At 43.6% G+C, this 13,235-nt stretch overlaps 1 protein-coding gene across 3 annotated transcripts in view; it reads right to left on the bottom strand.

Moving 5' to 3' along the window:
- SLC52A2 (solute carrier family 52 member 2) overlaps positions 1-13,235 on the bottom strand; it is a 91,475-nt gene that overhangs the window by 75,373 nt on the left and 2,867 nt on the right. For 2 of the 3 annotated variants that reach the window (XM_068237860.1, XM_068237859.1), the window contains exon 2: positions 1,911-2,029. The exons of the other annotated variant lie outside the window; for it this stretch is intronic. The gene's annotated coding sequence lies outside the window, so the exon portion shown is untranslated. The remainder of the gene's footprint in view (positions 1-1,910; positions 2,030-13,235) is intronic. 3 annotated transcript variants of the gene reach the window in all.

Genomic DNA, 13,235 nt, shown 5'->3' with positions numbered 1-13,235 from the left:
CTCTTCCCTTTTTCCAACCAATTCACCTTGTTTCCCCCTTTGAAGGTGTGCAGTATGGTCTGGTGTAGCCAGGTACAGTTGTGGGGAGTCCAGGACCTGGAGTATTTTCCACCTTGCTGCTGCCTGGGTCCATTGTCTATGCAGGTACAGGCCTTGTGGAGTCCACCGCTGCTACAAAGGAGATTGGGCTCCACTGAGGTAGGACACTGCGCTGATCGGTAAACCTTTGGCCTCGCTGGATGTTGGCTCCATTCATCCATCCATCCATCGGCTGCTGCTGCTCCACTGCAGCAGGGACACCTCTGGTTCAGCCCCTCTATGATGCCAGTCACTAAACCCGGAAGTAAGGGCCACCGCAGCCTTGACCAGCACTACCGAATGGTTTTGAACTGGAACACCTTGGCCAGCACTGCCAGATGTCAGCAATCGGGATCCTCAGCAGCGTCAGCCATCACCGCAGATTTCCTTCATGAAGAACGGGGTCATCACTGCTGAACATTCGCCTCCCTCTGTCCCCCTCCCCCATCATGTCTCCTTAAGGATGACAGATGGTTGCCAAGTGCGACTGGTGGCACCGTAGTATGGCAGCCTTGGCTCTTGACTTTCAGACATTATCCCCCCCCCCCCCCCTTCCAGAACCTGTATTAGCCCACACCAATTCCAGGTACAACTCATCCAGTTTGTACTTGGCAAAATAAATGATTCTGATCTATTTGGCTGCAGTAGTATCTGAATCACACCAGCATACAGCCAATATTGTCAGATCTGACAATGTCAGAACCACCTGACCTGCATATGCTTATTCAGGGTCAATGGCTAAAAGGATTATAGGCAAAAGAACAGCAGGATAGCCAGGTAACTGGTATTGCTTAAAAGGAAACATGGCATCCTCCAAATACCTCTCGCTACAGTTGTCCTTTAAGCTTTGCGGAATTCTCCTTGCAAAGCATTCTGGGAGACCAGGTATAGTGTCTACTGGCTCCAGAACTCAGTAAACAAACATTCTGCAGAGCTGCACCTGGCAGGACTAAAGAGGTCACCACCTGTGATAAATTTCAGAATGTAAATCAGGGTGAGAAAATATTTTACAATGGGCAAAACACTGACTAAATTTATATTGTAAAATGAAAAAAAAATAAGCAATTTTCTTCATTACATTATTTTCACCACAGCTCCTATTTAAGGCATTGTTCCGTGGAGCAGGTCAGCTGTCTGTCTCCTGACTATTTTTGTGCACACTGCATCAGATCATTATCCAGTCAGAAGGGAATTATTTCTCACCATTCAGGACAGTCTGTCAGCAAAGGCTGAACGTTCTGTGCCTTGTTGCTTTTAGCCTCCCATCTGTTATTGGGAGAGTTGCTCTGCAGGGAACAACCATGATCTGGACGGAAAGCAAAGTTCCTACCAAGATGTGGATCTAAAATATTCTGCCCCAGAGAGCAGCCAAACTCCCTGCACAGATCCAATCAGCCTTTCTAAAGACATCGCTGGGCACTGAAATAACAGCTGTATCGCTTGCTGCAGTCTTAGTTACATAGTTCTTTGTGATCATTTAGGATCAGGTTATTAAAGTGTACCAGAGAGGACCAATAGTTAAAGTTTTATACATACTTGGGGCTTCCTCCAGCCCCATCCGCATGGATCGCTCCCACGCCGTCATCCTCCGTCTTCTCCAGCTCCGGTACCGCGTCTAGGAACATCAGCCAGTCCGAGCATGCGCAGTGCGTTCTCTCCGGCGGAGAATAGAACTGCGCATGCACAGTTACAGGACCCGGTGCTGGAGAAGGTTGAGGACGGCGGCATTGGAACGGATCCTTGCTGATGGGGCTGGAAGAAGCACTAGCTATGGTTAAAACTTTAACTATTGTTCGTCTCTGGTTTCCTTTAAAGTGTAGAAGTAAACTTACAGGTGCCGTAATGGTGCCCAAGAATCATATGGAGTGATAGTATGGCCTCGTCTGATATGCCGTCAGCTCTGATCCTTGTTATTCCCAGCCGCTGGCCACCTAGCAGAAGGATGAGAAGTCTGTGTGGGGACAGAAGAAAAAACACATGGTGATTATACAGAACACCTTCTACAGGGACGGGCTACAGTGACAGGATGAGGAACAATGGCTGGAAATGATCCGGACATGTCCTGTCCAATGATGTCAGGACCCCCCGCCAGGTAAAAACTACCCCACAAAAACAGAATGCCAATCTCTGCACAAAATACTGACAATCCCCGTGTAATGCTGGGGGGGCATACTGTCTGACCACCCAGCACAATAAAGCTAAGAGCTGGATAATGGAAGAGGCTACACAGGCTGCCCAGAGCGAATGCAGCTCTGCGCTTCTGATAATACGCAATGGCAGCGCAGTGCGATGTTGCACTGCTCCTGCAATAACAAACATAAAGACAGATACAGGACAGACTGGAGTGAGGTAGCCAATAGCAACCGCAGCAATGGTAACCACACAAGGACAGGACTAGGCTAGCTAAGCACGGGTGATCATGCTAAGGGCAACCTACCGAAACATGCTAAAAAGTGAATAGCTAGACACAGAATATTAACAGTACGAGTATGTGTATATCAGCGGTACTGATATATCACTGTAGCACGAATACAAGGAAAATAACAAACGCTGACTAGAATATGTACAGTATATATTGGCGATGAACCGATATATAACATAAGCAAGGAACACTGGCTAGAATCAGGAACAATACAGCGAACAAGGCTAGGTAATACAAAATCTCTATACTAGGAGTATGTATATATGTCCCTGCGGGAAATATATAACATAGCTCCACAGGATAACTGAACTAGAACGTAACAAGACAAGGAATATGTTTCACAGTATCAAAGGACCCAGTAAAAACTAGACTGAGCTGAAGCTATGATGGGCGGAGCACGCTTGCAGGAAGCAAACCTTTATTCTGAAGTCATCCAATGAGAGCAGAGATGCAAATCTCAACACAGGTGAATGGTAATCAGTCACAAGCAGGCTGGCTTGATTACCATTCCCTAGCTGACAGACTATCACAAGCAATGCATGCAGAACTATGCTAGCAACTGCATGCAAAGGAATCAGAACTGCTTGGCTGCAGTACCTCTGCAGCCAGCAGTACATGCTGCAGAAGCAATCATGACATCCCGGGTCATCTGGAACTGCTTCCTGTAACAGACAGGCAGTGCAAAAATGTAAACAATGAATTAAAGTACCTCAAATTTGCTCTAAGGGATGAATACATTCGTCTTGTCCCCTTTTGTTTACAGGCTGCAGCAGGACTCAAGCACATGAACAGAACAGGTAGGAAAGCGGAATATGACATGTCAATGCAGAGCGATCTGAACTATTAGGGACCATGACAGGGGTTGTACATGATAGATATGGGTCTGGCTGGAAGGGTCAATGGTAATTTAGTCTTCTGGGATCCTATAAACAACCTGGACAATAATTTCTATGTACAATTCACAAACTCTCTCCCCACCCCTCTTTCCTTACCAGGGCACTGCCGCAGGGTAGGCAGCCTCCTCTGCCAACTCATCGCTGTAATATCTGCTGATCATGCCTGAGCTTCCAGGGGCTAAGGAGAGGAGATCAGTTTTTGCTTGTGACCCATCAGCATGTTTATTAACCGTTTGTCAGCCCTGAAAATTCTGCTAAACCCTACAAAAAGCCAGTGTTTAGACTGGCATCTATTGAGCAATATAAGCCTCCACTTACATGAAATCAGCAGAGAACAATCAGATAACACAAGAAGTCAGCTGTAGTACTTTCAAGTAAATAGTGAAACAATGAAAACAAGTTTAAAGAGGAACTTTAACCAAAGATTGAACTCCATTCCAATCAGTAGCTGATAACCCCTTTCCCATGAGAAATCTCTCCTTTTTCTCAAATAGATCATCAGGGGGTCTGTACATGGCTGAATTCACTAAGCTTATCTCCTGTCTTTAATAACGTTTGTAGAGTTATCACCATAGTGACGAGGCATGTAGTATTTAAGAAACATTTTACCTCAGGCAAACCGAACGTTAACTTCTGTCATTAGTTAGGGAGAGATCTCTAAAGTTAACGCTTCAATCCTTAAAGGGAACCTGTACCGAGTAAAACTATTTTAAATAAACACACGAGGCAACTTCAAATGAACATTACATAGTTGCCTTGCCATCAGTTCCTCTCAGCAGCTCACCATTTTCTTCTGACAATAATCCCTTCCAGTTCTGACAACATTTTGTCAGAACTGAAATATATCAGTTGCTGTCAGTTATATATCAGTTGCTGTCAGTTATAGCTGAGAGGACAACTGATGTGCCAGGTAATGTCCATGTTTCCCTATGGCTCAAGTGGGCGATGTTACAGTTTAACAGTGTGCTGACCAGGAAGCTGTTATGGGGTAATGGACATTTTCAAAATGGAGGACGGAGAATTCCATTAATCACAGTGGACAACCAGGGCGCTGAAGAGGAGAAAGATTGAGGAGTAGACTACACGGGAGATAAGTATGTTTATTTTGTCTTTTAATTTTCAGTCCAGGTTTTCTTTAAAATAACTCCAGAATTCTAAAGTTAAAGACAGGCAGTTAATTAACTGCATGTGAAAATAACTACAGAGGAGGTAACATAATGACCGAAGTGATAACTCTCTCACCATGAAAACTTATCTCTACACCTTAATAAAGCAAGATCGATGTGTGGAGGTAAGTTTTTTCTTGCCTTATTATCTCCAGCATGATCTTAGTGAATTGAGGCCTGTAAAATCAATCCCACAGTGCGATGTCAACACCTAGGTCCTGACAGTTTGCTGTCTGTGACCCTTGTTGCATATGGCCTCAATTCACTAATTCAATTCAGTGTGTGTGTGTGTAGGTGTGTGTGTAGGCGTGTGTGTGTGTAGGTGTGTGTGTGTGTAGGTGTGTGTGTGTAGGTGTGTGTGTGTAGGTGTGTGTGTGTAGGTGTGTGTGTGTGTAGGTGTGTGTGTGTAGGTGTGTAGGTGTAGGTGTGTAGGTGTAGGTGTGTAGGTGTAGGTGTGTAGGTGTAGGTGTGTGTGTAGGTGTGTGTGTAGGTGTGTGTAGGTGTGTGTAGGTGTGTGTAGGTGTGTGTAGGTGTGTGTAGGTGTGTGTAGGTGTGTAGGTGTGTGTAGGTGTGTGTAGGTGTGTGTGTGTGTGTGTGTGTGTGTGTGTGTGTGTGTGTGTGTGTGTGTGACCGATTTGAGCGAAACTTGGTACACAGTTCCCTTACTACCTGGGACGATATGTTCTGGGGTCTCGCGGCCCCCCTGCACACCTGGGCGGAGCTACAAACAGCAAATCAGATTCCACCCATTCAAGTCAATGGAAAAAATGGAAAAGGCTGCCATTCTCACAGTAATCGAGCCAGAATCCCCACACATGGCAAAGTTGGTCACTTGGTGACCGAGGTTACAAATCCAGGAAAAGTGGGCGGAGCATAAAACAGCCAATCGAATTTCAGCCGTTCATTTTAAATGGGAAAATGTAAACTGCAGCCATTCTTAGACTGTTAATCGCAGGGTTCTCAAACTTGCCACACTTGGTCACTGGGTGAATGTGATTAAGATTCAAGAAAATGGGTGGAGCCTACAACAGCCAATCAAAATTCACCTATTGATTTTCAAGGGGAATATTTAAACTGCTGCTATTCTTACACTTTTATTGGCAGAGGTTTCAAACTTGTTACAGTCGGTCATTGGGTGACTGGGGTCCGAATTCACTAAAGGGGCAGGGCCACATACAGCCAATCAGATTTCCTTGGCGGATAAACTGCTTCCATTCACACATTTTTTATGCCAGGCACCTGAAAGCTCACAAACTTGGTCATTGAGTGACTGTGTCAAGGTTACAAAAAGTGGGCGGAGCCACAACAACTTTTACTGGGAAAATATAAACTGCAGCCATTCTTACACCGTTAATGGCAGGGTTCTGAAACTGCACAGTTGGTCATTGGGTGACAGATTAAGATTTTGGAAGTTGGGTGGAGCCTACAACCGCCAATAAAAATTCACCTTTTGATTTTCAAAGGGAATATTTCATCTGCTACCATTCTCTTATACTGTTAAAAGCAGATGCCTCAAACCTGGTACAGTTGGTCACTGGGTGACTAGGGTCCAAATTCAGGAAGGGGGCGGAGCCACAAACAGCCAGATTTGTTAATTTTTCAATGGGAATATGCAAAGTATTGATACCAAGGACCCCAAAGCTGATAAACTTGATAATTGAGTGACTGTATGTCAAGGTTAGAAAAAGTGGGCGGTGCCAACAACTTCATTTCTTACATTGCAGGGTTCCCATACTTTACACAATTGGCCAATGGGTGACTGGGATGAATATTCAGAAATGTGGGTGGAGCCTACAACAGCCAATCAAAATGTATCTATTGATTTTCAAGGGGAATATTCACATTGCTACCATTCTTACACTGTTAGTGGCAGAGGCCTCAAACCTGATACAGTCAGTCATTGGGTGACTGGGGTCCAAATTCACTAAAGGGGTGGAGCCACAAACAGCCAATCAGATTTGTTAGATTGATTTCAGCCATTCTGTTATTGGCAGGGCTCTCAAACGTGACACAGTTGGCTACTGGGTGACTGGGACTAATATTCAGAAAAGTGGGTGGAGCCTACAGCAGCCAATCAAAATTCACCTTTTGATTTTCAAGGGGAATATTTACATTGCTGCCATTCATACACTCTTAATGGCAGAGGCCTAACATCTGCTACGGTCAGTCACTAGGAGACTGGGGTTTAAATTCTGAAGGGAGCGGGCCAAAAACAGCCAATCAGATTTGTTTAATTTCAATGGTAAAATGCAACTTATTGATGCCAAAGACCCCAAAGCTCATAAACTTGGTCATTAAAAGACTGTATGTCAAGATTAGAAATAGTGGGCGGAGCCAAAAACAACTAACTTTTTACATGGGAAAATGTAAACTGCAGCTTTTCCTACACTGTTAATGGCATGGTTCTCAAACTTCACACAGTTGGTCACTGGGTGACTAGGATTCATATTCAGAAAAGTAGGTGTAGCCTACAAGAGACAATCAAAATTTACCTATTGATTTTCAAGGGGAATATTGAAACTGCAGCCATTCTCACACTGTTAATAGCAGAGGCCTCAAACCTGCTACAGTCGGTCGTTAAGAGTTTGGGGTTCAAATTCAGTAAAGGGGCAGAGCCAAAAACAGCCTGATTTCTTTGCTGGATAAACTGCTTCCATTAGCACAATTTTGATGCCAGGAACGCAAAAGCTCCCAAACTTGATCATTGCGTAGTGACTGTGTGTCAAGGTTACAAAAAGTGGGTGGAGTTAAAAACAGATTTTTCTGGGAAATTGCAAACTGCAGCCCTTCTTCACTGTTAATGGCAGGGTTCTCAAACGTAGCATAGCTGGTTACTGGGTGAATGGGATTAATATTCAGAACAGTGGGTGGAGCCTAAAAATGCCAATCAAAAATCACATGTCACTTTTCAAGGAGAATATTAAAATTGCTGCCATTCTTGCACTGTTAATGGCACAAGCCTCAAACCTGGTACAGTTGGTCATTGGGTCACTGAGGTTAAAATTCAGAAAAGGGGACAGAGCCACAAACAGTGAATCAGATTTGTTTCATTTCATGGGAAAATACAAATTATTGATGCCAAGGACCCCAAAGCTCACAAACTTGGTCATTGAGTGTTTGTGTGTTAGGGTTAGAAAGTGGGCGGAGCCAACACCAGTCAAATACATAACCGGGCAACGCCGGGCCATCAGTGGGTTGAGACAAATACAAATTTCACTGGGAAAATGTAAACTGCAGCCATTCTTACACTGTTAATGGCAGGGTTTTTAAACTTTGCACAGTTGGTCACTGGGTGACTGGGATTAAGATTCAGAAAAGTGGGTGGAGCCTACAAAAGTGAATCAAACGTCACCTGTTGCTTTTCAAGGGGAATATTTAATCGCTACCATTTTTGAACTGTTAATGGCACAGGCCTCAAACCTGGTACAGTTGGTTATTGGGTGACTGGGGTTCAAATTCAGAAAAGGGGGTGGAGCCACACACAGCCCATCAGATTTGTTTCAATGCAGATTATTGATACCAAAGACCGCAAAGCTCACAAACTTGGTCAGTGAGTAATTGTGTGTTAGGGTTAGAAAAAGTATGCAGAGCCAACACCAGCCAAATACATACCCGGGCAATCAGCTAGTACATAAATAAAATAAATCCCTGACGCTCGGACAAATCAACGTTCCCGCACAGTTCAGCGTCGACTTGCGGTGGACCGGAAGTCATGTAAGTCTATGGCAACAGGTGTCGTAAAAAAACAGCCGCAGGTTTTAAGCAATATTCTTTTGTGCACATGATCGCATCGGCCACAGGAAGTGATCTTCACTTTCTTTATGGCCTGCTGCCAGACAGGGATTACCGTGTACTAACGTGGTAATCCCCGAAGGCCTGTTATTGGCGGTGTGTCCCCAGGGCCGCACCGCTGCCGCCAATATTAAGTGTGAAGCTGGCATCAGGCTACATTCACAGTAGTGCGTTGCATCATAACGGTGATGTTATAACGCTGAAAGTCGCACCACAATGCAAAACCTATGCACCGTTCAAAGTGTAGTTGCTGCAGTGCGATCTAACGGAGAGTGGCATCCCAATGCACTGTATGCAGTGCATTACTGCATAACAGGTGTTAACAGTGAAGCATCCTTTTTAATGACTGTATGCAGCACGCACATAACGTGTGGCGCAACTTTCCTGTTATGTTGCTTTCCTGCTTTTACAGGTACTGCAATGCCCACTGCGAATGTACCTTTAAATAAGAGCCAACACATAGATTTAGGCCCCTTCCACACCTCAGTCTTTTGCAGTACAATTCTTCTGATATCGCACTGCAGCGTTCCTGAAAGGGAGTACAGCAAGTCATGCAGTACAATGAAAAAATGCTTCATTGCCATGGTTACTGCATCAGGATCCGCCACACTGTGATCAACGTGATAGTCCCATAAGGCTATCATTGCTTCTGAGTCAGTATGCGCCAAATTTGAGCAATGCAACATTTACAAAAGAAGCCTCAAAATTGCTGAGTTTTGGTAGTGATGAAATGCCTTGCAAGTTCCATTCTTCCAATCAACATGGGAAATTGATTAGTATATTAGAAATACAGGACTTGGAGGTTCCACAACCTGAAATGTTGAAGTCCAAGGATTTATTTACTGACTGACTCCACAGTCCATGTACTGTAGAAGGCTTATATTGTCCCCTGAAGGTTTTGCCAGCATTTTGTGGTAATTTTTACCAACATTAGTATTTTATTTTTAGTGGGTTTTGTTATGAAGAAACCCTCTGAAGAAAATATCTGTAGATAGTTCTATAGTATCTACAAAACCACACGGAGGGTTATGTTCCAAGGTTCCCAAGAGAAGCACATGCTCAACATAAGTAATGCTCAACAAAAGTATTTTACTGTAAACAACTTTACAAACAACTATGATTAAAGAGGAGCTGTCAGCCATACTATCTCAGGAAAAAAAACAAATATATAAGTAGATAAATACTTGCTCTACTTAACCACTTCACCCCAAAGTGGTTTTTACCCTAACGGACAAGAACGCTTTTAACCTTTCAGTGCTCATCCCTTTCATTTGCCAATAGCTTAATCACTACTAATCACAAGGAAATGATCTATATCTTGTTTTTTTCACCACAAATTGGTATTTTTGGGGTTGTAATTTGTTTTCAGTAATTACTTTATTTTATATGCATTTTAAAGGGAAATACAAGGAAAAAATTAAAAAAAATGCACTATTTCTCCAATTTCATCCCCTATGGTTTTAATATAAATACTGCTACTGTACATAAAACCCACACATTTTATCTGCCGATTTGTCCTGGTTATCAAAAGATTTTAATTGTGTCCCTAGTACAAAGTATGGTGACAATATATCGTTTGGAAATAAAAGGTGTATTTTTTTTTAGTTTTTTTAAAAAAAATTTCCCACAATTTTCACGTGCACGGGGATGCACGTGCACTCGCGGGAGCGTGCACCCGTGTGAGTGCGCACACACAGCGGCAGCAGCACTGTCTGACTTATAAAAACGTCCTGGAGCCATTAAGAGGCTCTAGCAGGACGTTTTTATAAGTCAGCATGTCATTAAGTGGTTAAATAACATATGCATTGCACTGTCCACGCTATGATTCCTGTGAGTTTTATAAAGGAAAAGTAGAGAATCCTATTCTAAACAATTTCCATATTTACTGTGGCTATTTTGAAGCCAGTCGTGATGGACTATCCACCCTTAGTCTCCTCTGCCTGATTTGCCTGCCCTTCACTATAGAAAGTGCATTGTTTCAGCCTGAGAAATTTTGGCCAAACAGAGAGGAACAGAGGTGTGGGAGGGGAAAACAGGAGAGGAAGAGGCTTCAGCCAATCAGGCTGAATTGGTTAAGTCTGAGGGGAAGTAGAGAAGCAAAAAAAGACAACCCAGCATGCCCTGCAACTTCTCTTTTGTGTACCAAATAAGAGTCATGTAAACTGGGGAATGAGAATTTATCAACAAGAAAAGTAATAGTGATTTTAACTTTTGGATTGCCTGATTAGCACCCTTATTACTTGTTTACCAGATAAAAATAAAGAATTGATTATTTATTTTATGCCCGACAGTTACTCTTTAAAAAAAGTTAGAAAGATACGTCTTGGCGTGCAAACTATCAGGGCTGTGGAGTCGGAGTCGTGGAGTCGGAGTCGTGCAGTCGGGCAATTTTGGGTGCCTGGAGTCGGAGTCGGGAAAAAATGCACCGACTCCGACTCCTAATGAATTTGTAACTGTAATTAAAATAGAAAATATGATAAAATGTTCTATTTCTCAGATAATAGTCATTAAAAATAATATATATATACAGTATATATATACAGTAATAGCTGTGCTTAGTCCACAAAAATGAAATAAACCAATCAAAATTAGTTACTTGTGCTGCTTCAATAAAGCAGTCCCCGTATTTTTACGGTCAGATATACATATCTGATTCTGACTGTATATATGATGTGTACACAGGAATCTCTTATATATACTAAATAACATCTATGCTGTAAGAATAAAGCCTGATGTGTAGCTGTGTCACTAATAGAGATGGTCAACGAGATGGAAATAATTCTGCATTGATGCTGATTTATGCAAATGTATGCACTCTCTTTGCTGATGAAATCAAATAATTTGATATGTTAAAATTTGGTTTGGTGACTACAAGTTAAAGGGTAACTGAGACGGATGAAAAGTAAAGTTTTATACATACCTGGGGCTTCCTCCAGCCCCCTTCAGGCTAATCAGTCCCTCGCTGTCCTCCACCACCCGGATCTTCTGCTATGAGTCCTGGTAATTCAACCAGTCAGCGATGTCCGGCCGCATGCCGCTCCCACAGCCAGGAACATTCTGCACCTGCGCAATAGTGCTGCACAGGTGTAGTATGCTCCTGGCGGCGGAGTGTGTGCATGCGCACTACGCCCGACTGACTCAAGTACCTGGACTCATAGCAGAAGATCCAGGTGGTGGAGGAGGACAACGAGGGACTGATTATCCTGAAGGCAGCTGGAGGAAGCCCCAGGTATGTATAAAACTTTAATTTCATCTGTCTCAGGTTTACTTTGTTACACAGTAGTACTATACTCTAGTCTACATATGCACTCCCCACAGAGCTGCAGGGAATCCACTGAGAATGCTGTGCACATTGAACACAGAGGTGTTGTCTGTTTACAATCTCCTCATCAGGGCCGGGCCGAGGCATAGGCTGGAGAGGCTCCAGCCTCAGGGCGCAGTGTAGGAGGGGGCACACAATTCATTCAGCTGTCATTCCTAATTGTGTTTGAAGCAGAAAGAAATAAGAAAAGGTGATACATAGCAGTGACTGCAGCCAGATAACTAGATATTAACGTGTTGGGGAGGTTGTGGGCCCTGTGGCACCTCTTAGTCTAATAGCAATCACTGTGTGACGGCTGGGGTGGCATGGATGGAGGGGCGCACTTTGGTGTCCCAGCCTTGGGTGCTGGAGGGCCTTGTCCCGCCTCTGCTCCTCATTCCCCTGCAGAGTACCTGCACATCATTCTTACATGTACCCACACTTACATTGCCTAGGGCCTGATAGATGTTCTTTGTTCCGGTTTGTACCTTTTACAAGTACTCTTGCCAAGGACTAGTTTTAGTCTAAAGGGAATAAATATAGTAGTCTACATATTGTTACTCAACTGGTGAATGACTAATATTTTCTAGTGAGTACATTTGAAATCGGCGCCGATAGACTTGGGCGCAGGATACAGCGGTATATGGCTGATCCTGCTTCTGCACAAGTCCGGGCCGTTTTAATTACTATTCCCCCTCCAGGCCGCCATGGATAGTGGGGGATGAAATAATTCGGCTTCCAGCGAACGCTGGAAGCCGAATTATTGTGTTTTTTAAGCAACTTCGGCTCCGTCTTCTGACGGAGCCGACGTTACTCACTGAGCGCCGCTATAGACTGATTTCCATTATAGTCTATGGCGGCGCTGGCTGCGCCCAAATCTAGCAGCGCTGAAAAGCACTGCTCCGTGTTCTAGTTAGTAATGGAAGTCATTGAAGTCACAGCACACTTCTGTACACATTCCCATGTTGGACACAACTTCTCTCAGTTGTTCGTCAAGTCAATCCAACAGTTGGACTTGAGCTACGTCTGATCAGTTGTTGGTCGCCTCTTATCAGTGATAATGCATTGACAAAAGTTGTTCAACTTCTTCAGGATGTTTCATAATTGTGCATTTAAAAGACTTTTGTTGAGCGCATGTATAAGCCTTTAAGTGAATAAGGGGAAAGGGATTTATGAAAGGAAAAGGTAGATTGGGTTAGATCAGGGGTCCCCAAACGTTTTGGGTAGAGGGCCGGTTCAACATACTTCAGACTGCTGGGGGCCCGGAGTATACATAAAATGATGTAGAAGTCTTTGCGGGCCAGACAGTAAAGCATACCCAGGTGACAAGCTGCAGTCCAATTGGACAGCAGTATCACCTCCCACCTCTTGTTTCCACCCCATTCCTTTAGATTGTAAGCTTGCAAGGGCAGGGCTCTCACCCTTTTGTGTCATGGACTGTTATTAATTTAATTGCTTGCACACTGTTAGACATTTATACATTTTAGTCATCATGTTAAATCAAAATGTAATCAGCGGTGCTGTATCTTGTATCAGTGTTTATATTTGATGTATATCATTGTCTGTATCATTATGTATCC

Source organism: Hyperolius riggenbachi, chromosome 5 (genome assembly GCF_040937935.1).
Source record: "Hyperolius riggenbachi isolate aHypRig1 chromosome 5, aHypRig1.pri, whole genome shotgun sequence".
Taxonomy (NCBI): domain Eukaryota; kingdom Metazoa; phylum Chordata; class Amphibia; order Anura; family Hyperoliidae; genus Hyperolius; species Hyperolius riggenbachi.
Note: the sequence above shows the minus strand (reverse complement) of the source record. Positions and strands in the feature narration are given on the sequence as shown.